Source organism: Branchiostoma floridae, chromosome 8 (assembly GCF_000003815.2).
Source record: "Branchiostoma floridae strain S238N-H82 chromosome 8, Bfl_VNyyK, whole genome shotgun sequence".
In the NCBI taxonomy this organism is placed as follows: domain Eukaryota; kingdom Metazoa; phylum Chordata; class Leptocardii; order Amphioxiformes; family Branchiostomatidae; genus Branchiostoma; species Branchiostoma floridae.
In genome coordinates this window covers 16,569,021-16,585,408 of record NC_049986.1, presented here as the reverse complement: position 1 = coordinate 16,585,408, position 16,388 = coordinate 16,569,021, and the positions used below count along the sequence as shown (strand labels likewise).

Sequence of the window (16,388 nt, the reverse complement as noted above, 5' to 3'; positions counted from 1 at the left end):
GTTATCACCCGGTCAAATCCCTACTCCAGAAAGGATGGAGGCATCTGTTCACGACCTTCTGTGTCTCTAACGACGCGCCTGGAGAGGGTGGGATCTTGTAAAGGGAAATGCAATTACCATGAACACATCTGGAGGATTTGGTGTTGCTCACACATGAGAGGTCACGACATCGACCTCAAAGCTGTTTTGAAGAAGCTCTCTATCAGCAGAAAATAGGACTAGCATTGTCGAAATAGATACCTCCTTTGCTAAACAATACTTGGATCAAGGGGCAAACCAGCAGCGTTTTGCAGTTATCATAAAAGTGATAAACTCCTATGCCTTGTAACACACCTGTTTAACCACCTGCTCTGCTACTGGCACTACTGCGTAGCCAATCTGAACACAAATGAAGTTTTGCGAAACGATATGATAGCCAGATTATGCAGAAATGTTCACCTACGTTTACCCCGTCCCTGGGCAGGTGACAGTGAAGACGACACCACGTACGTTGGGGTTAGTCCTGCAGACCTGCCGCGATGCCGAACCAGGTCTCTCCACAGGCGCAGCCTCTTTCACGTGTCGGGACGGATCTCCAGCCTCGGCTGGAGCTTAATTATAGATAAGGGATCTCCCATGGGGGCCATGTAATGCTCATGCATTCCTGTCAAATCACTGTGCGCCAATCCAGCTGGCTCGAGAGATGAGCTGCTTTACGGGCTATGATAAGGGGCCGGCGGCTGAAGCGCTGGAAGGTTATTGGACGTGTCATGTATCACCTTTCTCTCTATTCCCTCGGCGGTAAATAAAAAGGTCTTCTCTAGCGCTGGTGAATTTATGTTGTGAGAAACTCCTAACGGTGCAAACTTGCCAGGGTGTGTCTTTCGACAGGACCGACCATGCCGCCTGTGGATGTCGCGTGACATCACCTTTCACAAGTAATTTAATTGAACACGGCACCCTCACTCCCAGCGGGCTTAAAAGGGCCTCGAAAAGACGGTTTGCCTGAAAAAAGGCCGTCAGGAGCACGGCACAGCTGTATTTCCCAGATCTGAGCGACAACATCTGACCACAAAATTTTATCTTGATCATAAACATAAAGATGATGTACAAACTTCTTCAAACTTTGCTCCCTGTAAGTTTTATCTAAGGGTACATTACAAAAAGGTCATAGTCTGTATCTAAGATACATTTGCTTGTGCTCTTATAAATATGAGTTCCTAGTATAATGAGTTTGTAATGGACAAATAATAAGAAAACTACAATGCCATTAATATGTACTTATTGTACAAAAGTCAATTAAACAGTAATACCCACCTGATTTAGCCATTAGACGAACTTGTGAAAAGTATGCATAGATTTTGATTGTGCTATGACTCTCTACATGTTTGAATCTATTATATCGTATTTGGTCTATATGTTGCAATCCTTTTGTAATAAGGACGCAATTTGATTTTTCACATATCCACCTGGTCAATGCCGAATAAAAACACAGCATGATATTATCACTGCATTCACGTGATATAGAAAATCAAAATCATTACCAGAATTTGTCATCATCCTGACAGTTATCTATTCATCTTTCACGATTCAGATCTCTAGATACAACTTCTAACTTTGGAGGTAATGGCATACTATAAAATAACAAAACAAAAGTAAAGTGTCATGTCTCATATTTCGTCTCCCTGCTAAATTTCCTTGACAACCCAGTCAACATTTTACTCTGGGTCATTAATTTGTATGCAGATCGGTAAACTGTCGGGAACGAAGTAGTAATTAGTCAAGTTAAAGGGACAACAATCCACCCTACACTTGGGCATCCTTAGTGCGCTACGCCCCCACTACACCCCAGGGATTGTCGTGTCAGAGCGATTGGAGATTAATTCGGTACAAATTAAATCATGTCATGTATGGTTTCGCCCTCAGTGACGATGATTAGACAGCCATTGCACGACAGGAAGGCCACTGTGACGTCGGCACTGCTACATCGTCTTTATTAAATATATAATTATATTTAATGTCCTATGGAAACCTGTGTGCAGGGAAGTATCTTGACATAATAGAAGTACACTCATATCAGTATTCTATTACTTATTTCTGATCTAGCTACAATATACCGAGCTGAATTCTATGGTAATAACATGATTGAAGGACGTTGTTTGGGGAAACAATTTCAATCACGATTTGTCAAATAATTAACTCAAAGCCATTATGGGATCACGGATTATGTACAATGGAGTAAGTCTGATTTATTTTTAATGAAATATTGCTTTATTGATAAACTGTGTCTATGACGTGTTCGTGATAATAGATTTTATCACTGCACTGCTTACAATATTAATTAGATGAGGGTCGGATGATTGAGCACTTTCAAAGTATCATCTGAGTTTTCACGGTCAATCTATTTTTCTTTTTACTAGTCGATAGACTATTCCATTGCTCCACTAAGCTTGTCAATAACATAAGAAGACAAAGTTTAGGTAAAGTTTAGAGGCTCACCGGTGCATTTTAACATCTAGAAAGCATAGAGAAGGACACCACGAATTCCTAATAGTCAACATGAAGTTACGTCAACATTGTGGTGAAGGACTCAAGAATCTGCTACACCACTAACATAAAAAACTATAACTAACAATGTTGAATACAAGAACAACAAGACGAGACTTCGGCGATTAGGCCGGACAGTCCAACTAGAATCCAAGAAAAAATCTAAGACCTGTCAATGTATAGTGTGCAATTGAAAGGTTTGAAATGTAACGTTAGGTAGGTTCAGTCATCTTATTTTCTCAACGCTAATTTTGTACATTCTACATTGTGTCAAATGCGGAATTTCAGGCTACGTATATAAAGAGTAAATCATACAAAAAATGGCTATACGTTTGAAATACTGGAAAATGGTTATCATATTGAAGACCAGCCAACAGCAATCTATTTGACGTATCTTACTACAGTCAGATCATTTGTCATTACAGTAATAAAACGCGTCTACGCGCTTCACAGACACACAGATGCAGGTGAAACTGTAATCTCATGCTGGTAAGAAATCCCGAAAGCGTTCTTATCTCCGTTTTCTAGTACACTATTGGTGACAAAGCATAATATGCAAAGCGCCAAAATATGAAAAAAACTTTACATCTTCGACAACGAAATTAATGCCCACGTCTCCCCTAAAGCAGCTTGGTCATAAGTAGTTGTCATCCGGATGTCATGAAAAGCGGAATAATTCAGATGCGATGGTACGTTATCTTGACCCTTAAGCTACAGCGGTCTACAGCAATAACTTACGCTTGGCACATTTAGCGCCTGTTTTACAGAGATATTGTTTTATCCAAAATTTTAAGATAAAACGTTACCAAGTATCATTACCTATTTGTTTGACAACGAGCATACGTCTTTTGGAGTAACACTAAACGTAATAAAAACGATGTCAAAATGTATTCACGTGTCCGGAATGAAATCTGCAGGCTATCCTACGTGGCATGCATTGCCTGTGGGCAGTCCAGGTGTGGCTTCGTTGTTGTCAGAGAACATAAACGAGCTGAATGGAATATAAAGAGTTGCATCTTCCATTGCCTGAGGATGCTAGGTTTTCTTGTCAGACGCGTTGGTTGGTTTTCAGTTTCGTTCATCGTTTTCTGGAAAGCATTAATCTTCATTTGTTACCTTTAGTTATTACTTACAAATCATGTGCAATAAAGTGTTTTGACCAATTTAACGTTTTTATTTCATAAGAACCAAATAGTTTTAAAGATACAAACTTTTCATCTTGTAACTTTATTAAATGTATAAAGTGCGATATTGCCGTAAATTTAATAGTCAAGGAACACTACTGTGATAGGAAACAGGAAATCAGACTATAATGATATATCGATACACGATTTCCATAAATGCCATCCATGAAATCCGTCCTTATAGCAGGAGCGTAGTAAATAGGATAGCGGTATGCTCATTCGTACATATGCGTCATCGATGCATATCGTGTAAATAAAGATAGATATGGTAATTAATAAAACTCATGCACAGCTGGACTGACAGAAATAGGACAAAATTTAATGAGTGCTTCCACATTTCTTTAAATGACGTGATTTTTGTTGAAAATCAGCTGTTATGTACCAAAACCTGTTATAATTGCACCACACCCTTTCATAATTGTACCACAAATGTCCTCATTCTCAACTCTTTTGATAAAGTCACAAACATGACCTGGACATACGACGAACATCCTTACTTCCTGTACGTCAAAAGGCGAAGGATCCCCGTACACGATTGGAGCTGACTTGATTACTGTTCACTCAGGCCGGACAGGACTTGGATGGATTAAGAGCCAAGGGAGAGAAGATTCGGTGCAGAGACTCCTGGGCTGCAACAATCTCACATGTAATTGAATCAATGCTGGCAGTTGAACAAGTGATCGATACACCCAGTCAGACTGATTTGGTTGCCCGCTTTCAGCTCTTGCCAAAGAGTATGTGGCGGTTTACTCCACTCCTTACTCAACTTAATCTATGGTTTTATCATTCCGGTATATTGTCTTTCAGTAATTCGTGATTGCAAGTTCAATGATATTGAATGAAGATTGAATAAACGTTTGTTGAGAATATACCTAATGAACAACAGTATTGAGGGCATATACCGTGAATATAGGAGCACGTGTTTTATGTCTTTTTGTTAAGACCTGAACACAAGTGTCAAAGTCAATTCAAATGTTGGGTAAAATGCCTTCTGAACTGAACTACAAACAGTAACTGAAGAAAGTTCAATGGATCTGGAGATTTTGCTACGCTCAGACGTCTACATTATCGTCTAGTACGACCTAAGCTAGATTGATTGCCGCAGCCAACGGTATGCTTTGCTTTGTTTGGTTTGGTTGTTTTGTTGTCTCAATGAAGCCAAAACGGTCATATTTTAGAGAACCCAAAATGTAATAAAGAAGACCACCTCATGTCTGCCATCTATTGTGTCAACAGTGATCACATTAGCATGGAGGGTTACGATAGGTTAATCATATAGATACCTTATGCATATCCTATATAGTTTGAGCCTATTTTGTAGGAACTGGAAATGTCCTTGACATATTGCCAGCCATCCAGTTCTGTGCATATACTTTCGTAAAGGCGGCATGAAAAGTCATTTAGCATCAGTGTTACTTGAGCTAACTTGTTACAGTGTTATTGTTCTGTGCGTCTTAACCAGTATAGTAAACGGGTTATGATAAGACTGCTGACAGAACTAGAAGTTGGTTGTATGATATTGAGGTTCTTACACAACCAGCAAAATCTCCCATGCTTTACGTTTCTCGGCCTTTCAGATACCTTCTGTACAGCTTCTATCTGGAGCACTGCTTCTCACCACAATCTGGTTCCGTAAAAAGAAACCTATATTCTACCAAACCTTAAACATTCTCGGAAGAAGTTGGTTGTTTTAGGAGATCTTGCCAGCAACGAAAGGTTCACCGACCTCACCACCTGACAACATACATGTACCGAGAGCAGACGCACGGAAGATGTACTGCCTTATCTTGTCATAACATCCTGCTCGAACTGAGCATAGAAAGGGAGATTATATCTCCTCTAAAAGCATACATACGCTACCGAATAAATCCATGCCTGAAAGACGAGTGAAACTCGGTACGGCGGCAAAGGAAATCGGTTCTGCAGCTAGTAAGGTTAGATACGGAAGCCCATGTCGTCAAAGGGACTCTTGAGTACGACTACAGGACATTCTTTCTAGCTGGTGCGAATTATTTAATCTTTGGCGTCATGTACGGACCACCTGCAGGAGACGAATTAGCCTGAAATGTTAAAGTGACATGTGATATCCTTGACGTCATCCCTCTATGTGTCCTCAAGGCAAAGTGGGTGTGTCCGGTTACACATCGTTACGCGCATGACTAATCATGTAATGCTGGGATAAAGAAAAACTTGCGAAAGCAATGTGTACTGGTCTCTTATTGCGCAAGTATGACATACACCGACAGTTGACATAAGGAAACCATTGGAACAAAATAGAGTGCCATGTTTCTACCTGTAACAAAACCATGCCACCGCATGTAACAGACTCTGTTTGTTTTACCATCACCACATTAGTGATACCGGTTCTGTTCTCATCATACAAGCAGCCTTTCATGTTGAATATTGAAGTATCTCAACTTACAAGCTACGAAGTCATGGTAATAAAGGCATCTTATGGTAGATGTTGTGGACGACATAACCCATATGACAATATGCAAATACTATCGTACATAAAATATGTACCATATTTTCAAAACACCTACTTGAAAATACACACCATCAATCTTTAGAAAACGTTCTTTTTTAAACCCCATTTTACATCAGTGACTGAACACAAGGAATGGACCGTCTCAGTCCCCACGTCTACGTACTAACAGTAAACTGTCCCTTTTCCACCATACTTGATCGCCTCTGAGTTAAGTATAGGGTGGCTCTAGTGGTATTAACCGATGAGTCACGCATGACACGATGTGTACACAAGCACATCCACTTTGGACTGTAGAGTTATGGCAAGCTTATGCCCATAATGCTACATGTCGTTTCCAGCTGCCAGGGGAATTACTCTTGTGCGCGACTGTCACGTTGTGTACAGTACAGCGCAGGCACATTTGCGTTCGTCGTGGTACGTAGGGCATCTAGCAGAAATAAACGTTGGTAAGGACATTCAAAAACCTCTCCGTCACAAAACCATGGGAGTTGTATGAAATTTTCAAAACAATACGTGTCGATGGAGGTTGGAAATCCAGGTAAAAAGAGGCATAAGGCAACAGTACTCAAGCAACCTGATAGATTTTGGAAACGGTCAGACGTTCCAGGTAGCAGCCACTACACCTTTCGTCAGAGACACTGAGTAAGATCTGTTGATCAGCAGGTTTCTAAAAACTATCAATTGACATCTAAACTAGAAAGGCCGACATTTGCTTGAGAGCAAATACAGCATATTTCAGCCATCTCCCTCCCCATGCAACAATAGGCTATTTCAAAATCACCCATTTGAAAAATCACTTTTACTAATGACGGTTTAACCCAAAAATGAGTCTTACAAAATTCCCCCGTTCAAGAATGGACTCCAGTGCACCCTATGTGAATTTGCACAATAGACCAGTCCAGAAATACTCCCACTGAAACCTTGGCCTTTTGAATAAGAAACCAAATCCAAAATTGAATTTAGCAAAAAAGGTCCCAGTGCATAAAAAGGTATAATAGACCAGTCTAAAAACACTTCCACTAAAATTGAATTTTGAATCATCACCCGTTCAAAACTGAATTTGAAAAAATCCCCCTTCCGTGAGCAAAAAATGGACTCTTCCATGTAAAGTAGAGCAGTCCAAAAATACATCCGCTAAAATAGGACTTTGACATAATCACTGAAGTCCAAAAAATGGATTTAAAAAAAAAGCCCCCTCTATGCAAGAATGGACTCTTCCAGAACCCCCATGTAAAATTGCAAATTAGCCCAGTCCAAAAATACCCCTCCTGAAAGACTTTGACAAACTAGAAGTCCCCAAAGTCCAAAATATGAATTTTGAAAAATCCCCCCTCCGTGCGAGAATAGACTCTTCCAGCACCCTTTCTGTAAAATTGCAAAATAGCCCTGTCCAAAAATGCATCCCCTGAAAGACTTCCCCAGTCCAATGATGAATTTAAAAAAAAACCGACCCCCTCCGTGTAAGAATGGACTCTTCCAGATAACCCCGGGCTCGCTGATTGGCTGCCACCCCCCCCCCCCCCCCCTCTTTAGGATATAGATTCAGGCTAAGTGATTGGTTACCTATCTAATTAGATTAAATAGACATATATGCCAGTAGGTCCAATCTGCAGCTGGGGGTCAACGACCTTAAGGTCATTGACCCCTCTGGCTATTGGAAAATGACAAAAAAATCCCCAAATATATCATTTTGACGTAGTCTATGACAAAAATTATACATGTGTCATTTGAATAAATATCTAGTGCACCCTTTTACCAAAATTTAGGTCATTTGGATTTAAAACCAGAGCACAATAGCCAAAAGTGTACTTTTTGGTCATAAAATGGCCAAATAATCGCAAAATTGAGCATTTTATTGTACCGTATGCCTCAAGTGTTATTGAATCCATGTGCGCATATGTCTAGGGCACTCCTATACTAAATTTCAGGTCATCCGGTTCTAAAACCAAGGTACAGGAGCCAAAAGTGTCCTTTTTTGGTAAAAAAATGACCAAAAAATCGCAAAAATAAGTATTTCGTTATACTGTACACCAAAACTGATATTGAATCTATATGGGGGACTTATCAAGGCACATCTGTACCAAATTTCAGCTCATTCGGTTATAATACCAGGGTACAGGGGGCCCAAATATACAGTTTTGGTCTTAAGATGACCAAAAAACCTTAATAAAATCATTTAAGAGACAGATATGGAAAAAATGAAAAAAACGTCCGAGGGTATTGGCCCACTCTACCCTTGTGCCAAATTTCAAGTCATTCGGTTGAGGAACAAGGGAGATACCGTGTTCTGAAGATTTGACAGGAGAAAGAAAGAAAGAAAGAAAGAAACATTACGAATACAATATATTTCACCATACCTATGGTATGGCTGAAATATAATGAGGTGACGACGAATTGCACACAAATGTTGTCAATTCATTGCAGTAAATATATCGTAATACAATGCCATGCAACCCTTAGGAGCAACCAAGGTCAGCTGCTGAAAATGTGCTCAGTCACAAGGGAATCGATGAAACGGAAGGTGACATAGTGAGAATGTTGTAGGAACTTCCCCCTAAAGTGGATTACAGTAACGCAATTTTCGCATTATTTCCACCACGTTTGAATAATTCAGCAACGGTTTTTGTCACGGAAAACACACTTCATGTACGCTCTAGCTTTCTTTTTCCAAGCAATTTGCACAGTTAGCATCTGTAACACACGTACTGCTGTGGCAGAGCTTGTCATATTGGATTTGTCCATTTTAGTGCCGAGATATGGCTAGCACTAGGGCAGGGTCAATCATGTGGGGCCAGTACAATGTTTAAATGTAAATCTCATATCTACACGTGGGTAATATGCTAGAATAGCAGGCTTAAGAATTAATATTTGTGTTTGTTTATGAACAGGAAGGTATTTATGAACGTAAACATAATCGTAAAGTTCTGATTGCTGGTTTACGGCTTATAAAACAAAAAAGAAGGGTAAACCCTTTTTCTGCTTTGTGCATAACTATTGCAAATAGCTGCAATTCAACACGCTCCGTGATCAACTTATACAACTACGAATGTTAAACAGTACCTCCTTTAGGGACGCAGAAATAACTGTGTCACACATGATGTAATGATTACAAGCATATCAAATATTTCGTAATGTTGATACTAAAGCCTCTTTTCTAATCCCATATTTTTGATATCACATCGACAAGACATCTTTTTGTATATTTGTACTTAAACTCCCCAAGCAAACAATAGAGATCCGTCTTTTCTACAGCCTTTGACTGATCCATTCTGTCATTGTTAACTTGGATACTTGGAATGCAGTATAATCTCTCAATGTCAGAATCTGGTGGTGAAGATCTCACTACACATACATGTATGCCGACACACAAGCAGTTCTGCGATCGATGCACCGTATCTTCAAGCACTAGCACCTGCTGTACACAATCACATTTTCTGCCTGTATAAATGTAAGTCTCTATATATCTCTACTCTATATCAACCACAGTTCCTCCATGCAAGGCAAATGCATATTGCTACAAAGATACTTCCTGTGGGAGACCCGGGGAGATTTAAAGCAAGTCATTCGGCTCACCTCCAAAAGGACGGGACCTCAATAAATCCTCGGCGGCCTACAGGAGACTGGGCCCGCCGACCCCCTGCTATGTCTAGTCGGGAGGGTAGCGTTTTCGGATGACCCTATTTCAGCTGATGTATACCGCGAATTACCGGCAAATAACGCCGTGCCTTTCTTGGGATTTGCTCCAATCATAGAACATTGTGCAATAGTCAAAACTCATTCCGCTCGGCTGGGCCAAACCAGCGCCCCGGGTCACCCCCAATCGCAATTTTATTCCTCGTTCACCACTCTTCCGCTCCCTTGGGGCAGGCTAACTACCCATGATTTATGCCCAAACGCCGCCCTAAATTGATTATTACTGAATTCCATATTGAAAATGCTGTGTGGGAATAAAGTTGATGCCTTGAAGTCAGACTTTACGACACTCAGTCCATTCGAGGGCAATTTCACATCACTAAGTTTGGATCTTCTATTATGGATAGTAATAAACCAAGCAATAAAAGGAGAAGTATTTGACCAGATATATGCTCTCCATCAAGAATACACCATCTTTCTCAACCAGGATGACGAGGAAATTGATGTACAGCTGCAGTGTATGTGTGCCCTAGAACAGGCCCTGTGATATATTATTTATTGCCCTTCCTTTATGTCGTGTTATCAAACGTGGCGAGGACTGGTTGCCAATCGGATCCTGTTTCCCGATGGGGTTTGGGACCCGAGTTGAGATAAAGGGGACGATAGGGAGTTGTCCTTGGCAGTAGGTACACCACATGGGACCTGTTAGGAACCTGTACGCTTGTTTCGCCATAAATAACATCACACGCGTGTGACAACGAAGGGCACTTGGGGTGTATGTAGAGGATAACTAATCGGTGACGAACATTGACGTGCATGTGACAGGACAAGAACGGACAGGAATTGAGCAAAGCGGCAAAAGAAGACAGAAGTGGGCCGGATAACACAAACCGGAACACGAGTTTTGGTCTCTTTATCATCTACACTTTTCACAAGGGAGACGAAGAACAGAGAAGTCATATGTCTTCTATGCATGATATAGCTATCATGAACATTTCGTTATGTAACAGTTCAGCGTACTTTTCTCTGTAATATTTGGTATGGACCAAACCACAACCATTAGTCATATTACGCCTTTATTTCAAGCATTACGATACGAGGTCCCCACAAGGAGTAAATTAGACATGACTAACCAATGCTACGCAATCTCACTAAACGTTTGACGTATCTGATAAAAGTGATGACGTATCTAATAAAAATGACGACGACTGGAATAACGCCAGACAAATCACAACCATAATCATATCAATCAAATTACATAAGCTTATTGGTCATCGTCATGACATTATAAGTGAGTCAACCATTTTAGAGAGTGGGTGGAAAGTCATCGTGGTGCCTTAATTCTTCTTGATTATCATAAGTTATGAATATTTCATTTCCTGTCGATAAAGATAGAGCAGTATTTACCATCAAAGGAACTTTGTGGTTTAGTTAATCTCAAATGAAAGAACAAGGTAAGAAATTTAGGGCATTTGAATGAAATGTTGATCCTTGTTAGTTTAAGTGGAAAACGCGCCCCAGACGAGGTTTAGTGGAATGATGTATATCCCCATACCTGGCATATATAATCCTGCTGTGGGTTATAAAGATAAAGGCGATATGCAGTCTGTAATAGACGTGCGTAACTCCTTTTCTTTAATATACGATAACAGTCTTCCCCTTGCATGCATACAACTTTGTTGTACGCTAGTCCATGGCATCCCCACAGAATACCAATACAACTATTCCCATATCTATTGCTATTGCCCAGAGCTAAATATTGGTAAAATACCTAATACTTATTATATGTACGCACACAAAAAAATCACTCTTACATAACTAATCCCTCCGCGGTCTCAGGCGTGCAGGGTGGGCGTTCGGCTAGATCTTTATTTGACACCGTTGGTTGAATAGTTTAACACTGAAGAAGACGGGGAATTTTCTCAGAGTCGAGGGCGGGCCCTTTGACTTTTACCTGCCTTGCAATTCTAGCGGGAGAAACGCAGGGCAAAGAGAAACTCCACAAAACGGGAAAAGCACAGGGTGCGGTCATGCGTCGCGACGTTTATGGAATATTGGGAACGCACTTCGTGACATTTACCGACCAGGGAACGAATCCGCTGCCGTGAAAAATGGAGGTGAGCCACATCTGGAGAATGCTAGATGGCAGTTTATTTACATTAGAGTGACACGAGACCAAATGGAGCTCCATCCTTCTCTGCTATCTGTGTCGTCTGATCATGATATCATATTAAGATTCGTCCATGGGGGGACCGGGATCGAGACGGCAGCTGATACTACAATCAAAATACTTTACAGAGTTTGTCGTGGAGGCCGCATTTTTAGTGATCACAGTGTCTGTTCATTTAAATACATTACCAGGTCGAAAATAGAATTTTTGTACCAACCTGTCACCGTTGGGTATAAAGTGAGACTGATTACCCTTATTAATATTTCAGGGGTAATGACTGCTATGCAGAGTAGACGTCGACCTTGCCTTGGAGAAAAAAAAGCTGTTTGCAAGAAATTAGATTTATGTTACACCGACATGATCTAATCAGCCTCTTCAAACCCCATGCTAATGATACCTACTGAAAATGAAGTTGTGTCTCATCATCGTGACTATCTACAACATATTGATGAACTGGTGTGTACTACATGTAGTTCATACACACAGCTGAGTTCGGTTGACACAACGAAGACTAGACAAGGCGTGTTATCATGAATTATGCACACCAGCCCAATAGCAAAGCCATCTTAGATTCCGAGCAACCCATACGACAAACGTCTTCTCACTGTCTAGTCCAGCAGGATCAGTTACACAACTAAACGATAACACAGATCGGTGGCATGCAACATACCTGGCCTTCCTGTCCAGGAAATATTTCTATTGGCATTCCTCCAGACGTAGCTAACGTCGGCAGGCAGTATACGTGACACCCTCCCGCCGCGCTCTAGTGGTTGTTTTCCCCCCGGATTTTCCTCGCCATCGATTTTATATTACCCAGAGAACTTCTCTTCCCAGAAGAAGTCATGATTATAGCATAAGTCAATCAAGCAACTTTGCAGGATATTAATTTCCATGAGTCACTGATTGAAAAATGGATGTGCCTAATGTTAGCCAATAGTTTGTGCAACATCGCCCCCTACCGGAAAGCAGTTGGTGCTGCACGAGGTGTAATGATCGCTCGTTTTCAGCCAAATAGGCTTATTAGGAATGGCATCTGGCACATTGCGTGTAGTAAGAATAAATGGAGTGGGACAAATTATGGGCGTTTTCTACCAGTGCAATAGGCTATTTGCTTAGCTCCAAACTATAGCCTGACCCCGATGTCACTGGGCAATCCTCTTATGCCCAATTGTACTGCTTTACCCTGAAAATGACGTGTTCTGATGGAGCCAATGCTAACAAAGGCTATTTAGAAAATTGGTCCAAGCAATTTTTTCATTGATCACTGATATTAGATAAAGGGGATGGAATGAGGACGTTGAACTAGTTCAAGATGATTATATCGACATACTGTCAGAGGTAAAGTATAGCTGTGATTCTATAGTTGAGGCTGAATATTCGAAGAACCATTATACTAACAATGCACAACAATCAAAAACAGCACGAGCGTTCATAGAACTGGGAGCAAACAACTGTATATACACAAACATGCCTACAGAATGAAATGATCTAGGCATGAAGTGATGAAGGGATTGAGTGGCGCCTTGACCCTCCCCAGATCCCTACTAACCAATTAAGGTCTATTATATGGTTTACCATGCTGAAATTGGGGCGCTCTTGTAGCCCTTGTTATTCCACGGTCATCGGTGCACGGCTCTAATTCGACCTGGTCAACTTATAACTGTTACAGCTTTATGTTCAAAGTCAAAATGGACAACTGTCAATAGATCTTGAGGAGCATTTAGGTATACCGCAGTTTTATCGTTATGCTTATTCTTCTCCAAACTGAAAATAGCTTTATAGCTGGCGGTGCCTACAAATCTTGAATGGCATCACAGTCTGTAACACACAAAATGGTCAACCAACCAACGATTTCAGGTATGCAAGGTAGCTGGTGACCATGGGACAACTACATTCCGCGCACGATTATCGGCAAAGAGCAATGAATTGATACATTTTAAGCATTTTGTAAATAGTAACATATACATACAGCGGTTCAGCTTTCTTTTTATGTTACACGCAAAAATGTGTAAAAGTAAATTTCGCTAATTTCACCAAAGTCCAAAATCAACCCTTTAAAAAAAGTTCTTAAAAAGTACAACTCAGACTGTTTATAATCCATGTCGGAAACGGTCGCTTCACGGAGGGCGCTTCACGCAAGAATATTTACAGAACATTAGGTGGCAGACAAGAAGTTAGCTGGATGCTCGGGAGAGTGCTAAATGCCTCCTGGGAGGAACCGAGACTCTCTGAGAAGATAAGACAACGGAGAGTGACGCTGGCTGGACACTGCGTCCGGATCCGACATACCGAGCTAAAAGCCAGCTAGCTTATCTTCAGGGATTCAAAAGAGGGAAGTAGACAATAGGGGCAGAAAACCCACAAACTTCAATAACAACTTGAAAAGGGACGTTGGACTCAGCCACATCACCACAGCAGAACTTCGCTTACTGTTTAAGGATAGGCCGAGTGGAAAAGAAGAGCCCCGTGATGGCAATACTAGATGTCCCCGTTTATGGTTCAAAGTTCCCGACCAACCTCCCTGAAATCGCCTCAATGTTTAGAAATACGACGACTTGCATTGGCAGCAGCAGTCAATAAAGTAATGGGCAACCCAAGGTAGTAGCAATATGCCCCACTTGGTACATGTACAGAGGGTCTTGGTGAGAGCTTAAGATAGCATCTGTACCCGCCGGGTTTGATAAAGATCTACTCATGTGACTGTCTCTTTGCACTATGATTCATACTTGGGAGAAGACTTTACGCTGTATTCATCAAACGGACCAACTATCTAGCATTCTCCTTAACCCATATATATATATATATATTATATGACGATTATCTACTTTTAAAAAGTCTAAAAGAATTCGCGTTTAGTCAAACCTGTATTAAATTCCACAATCTTCACTAATACACGAATTTGCATGAAAAAGACTTTATCATCTCTGTGACTATTTTTTTTGTTTATAATACCTATACGGTAACTTAATTACACTCGTCACTGGTCATTGTGTCACATCACGTGTGTGTTCATGCGTCATTGAACGGTACAATTGCTTGCCGCCCAATGAAATACACCGTGGCTTATCTGACGTTTCTAAATACCTCTCAGTATATCCCCGTCTTACGTTTATTTCGCTCAATATAACGCGTGATTGCCTGTCATCTCTGCTGTCCTGTCAATTCAGCAAACCCGTCTCGTTCTTTTCCTTTACTTGGCTTTATGTTATTGAGCCCAAGTGGGATGAAGACGTCTCATTTTCCCAGCTTTGTTGTCGGCCCTTGGCTTGATGAGTCCATGGACAGTAGTCTAACTAATTGTTAATTGTAACAAGAATTAATACGAAAAATGAAAAAGAAATGCTTATATTCCAAACCTCACCCTAAGTGACAAATAGAGGTCCTGGTGGAAAGATAAGACTACCACGAATATATGGTGGTAGAGAGTTGGTTTCTTGCTCTCGCCAACCAGAAATGAGCGTACTGTATCTACAGGTCGAACCATATACGAGTTATTGAATGTGCAGTCTGTTGTGTCTCACATTGAAGGCTAACTTGAGCGGGCTTGGCGAACAAAGTTTGTAACAGAAGGCAATTTATCACCAGATCTATTGGGCTTGCAACATGAATGATTTGATATATCATCCAGTCGTATTTTCACAGAGGGTACTTCCGGAACAACCTGTTTTAGTTCCAAAGACTGTAACGGCTCTTTAGAATTTCTTCATTTAGTGATCGTGGCCTTTAAGACTCAAGAAATATTATGTAACTTTAAAATGGAACAGTAAGCCTCTATATTGACAGAGTTGACTGAAGAGTACAATCATGGAAACGGTTGATATTCTACTACACAATAACTCAAGGTCCCAATAAAGTAGGAAATAGTCTTCATCCTTGTGTGGGAATATCCTTCCTACACTGCGGGCCTACAGAAGACGACAAATGACGGTGTAGAAAGGCATTGAAGGAGGACTTACGAATTGCGCGTATTCTGCTGAAGGCCGTTATCGCCCTTCCAGGACCACTATCTAGGGTGATCTAACATCCTCTTACGCATACAAAACGGAAGCAGTCCTCGTTCATCGCTTCCATCTCCGATATACATACTTCCAAATGCACAAAATGGCTCCGGGCGGGGATAAAGACTCGGAAATGGGTCGTTCATCTTGAACGACCACGTTTGTCATTGTCTATCTTGACATGAAGTAGACCTGGCCTTGTGACATGGGCATTATTTCAAGTCTCCGCAGCCGAAGAATTTGACTGCGAAGAGCCAAATTATACATGCGCTTTGGCAGCCGTTCTCCGAACTGATAGGGGCAACAGCCTGTGGGAAAGTACAAAACTCAAATGTCAAACGTGAAATATGGAAGAAGGGCACGCCTGCAATCTGGAGGCAGCTTTTCGA

General features: G+C 41.0%; 1 protein-coding gene across 6 annotated transcripts in view; it reads right to left on the bottom strand.

Moving 5' to 3' along the window:
- LOC118421422 (netrin-G1-like) overlaps positions 1–16,388 on the bottom strand; it is a 91,166-nt gene that overhangs the window by 22,800 nt on the left and 51,978 nt on the right. Inside the window, exon 1 of one of the 6 annotated variants that reach the window (XM_035828703.1) lies at positions 12,672–12,765. The exons of 3 other annotated variants lie outside the window; for them this stretch is intronic. The gene's annotated coding sequence lies outside the window, so the exon portion shown is untranslated. Of the gene's footprint in view, positions 1–442; positions 578–9,771; positions 10,001–12,671; positions 12,766–16,388 lie in introns of those variants that run through there. 2 more of the 6 variants (XM_035828700.1, XM_035828701.1) reach the window with 2 other exon arrangements.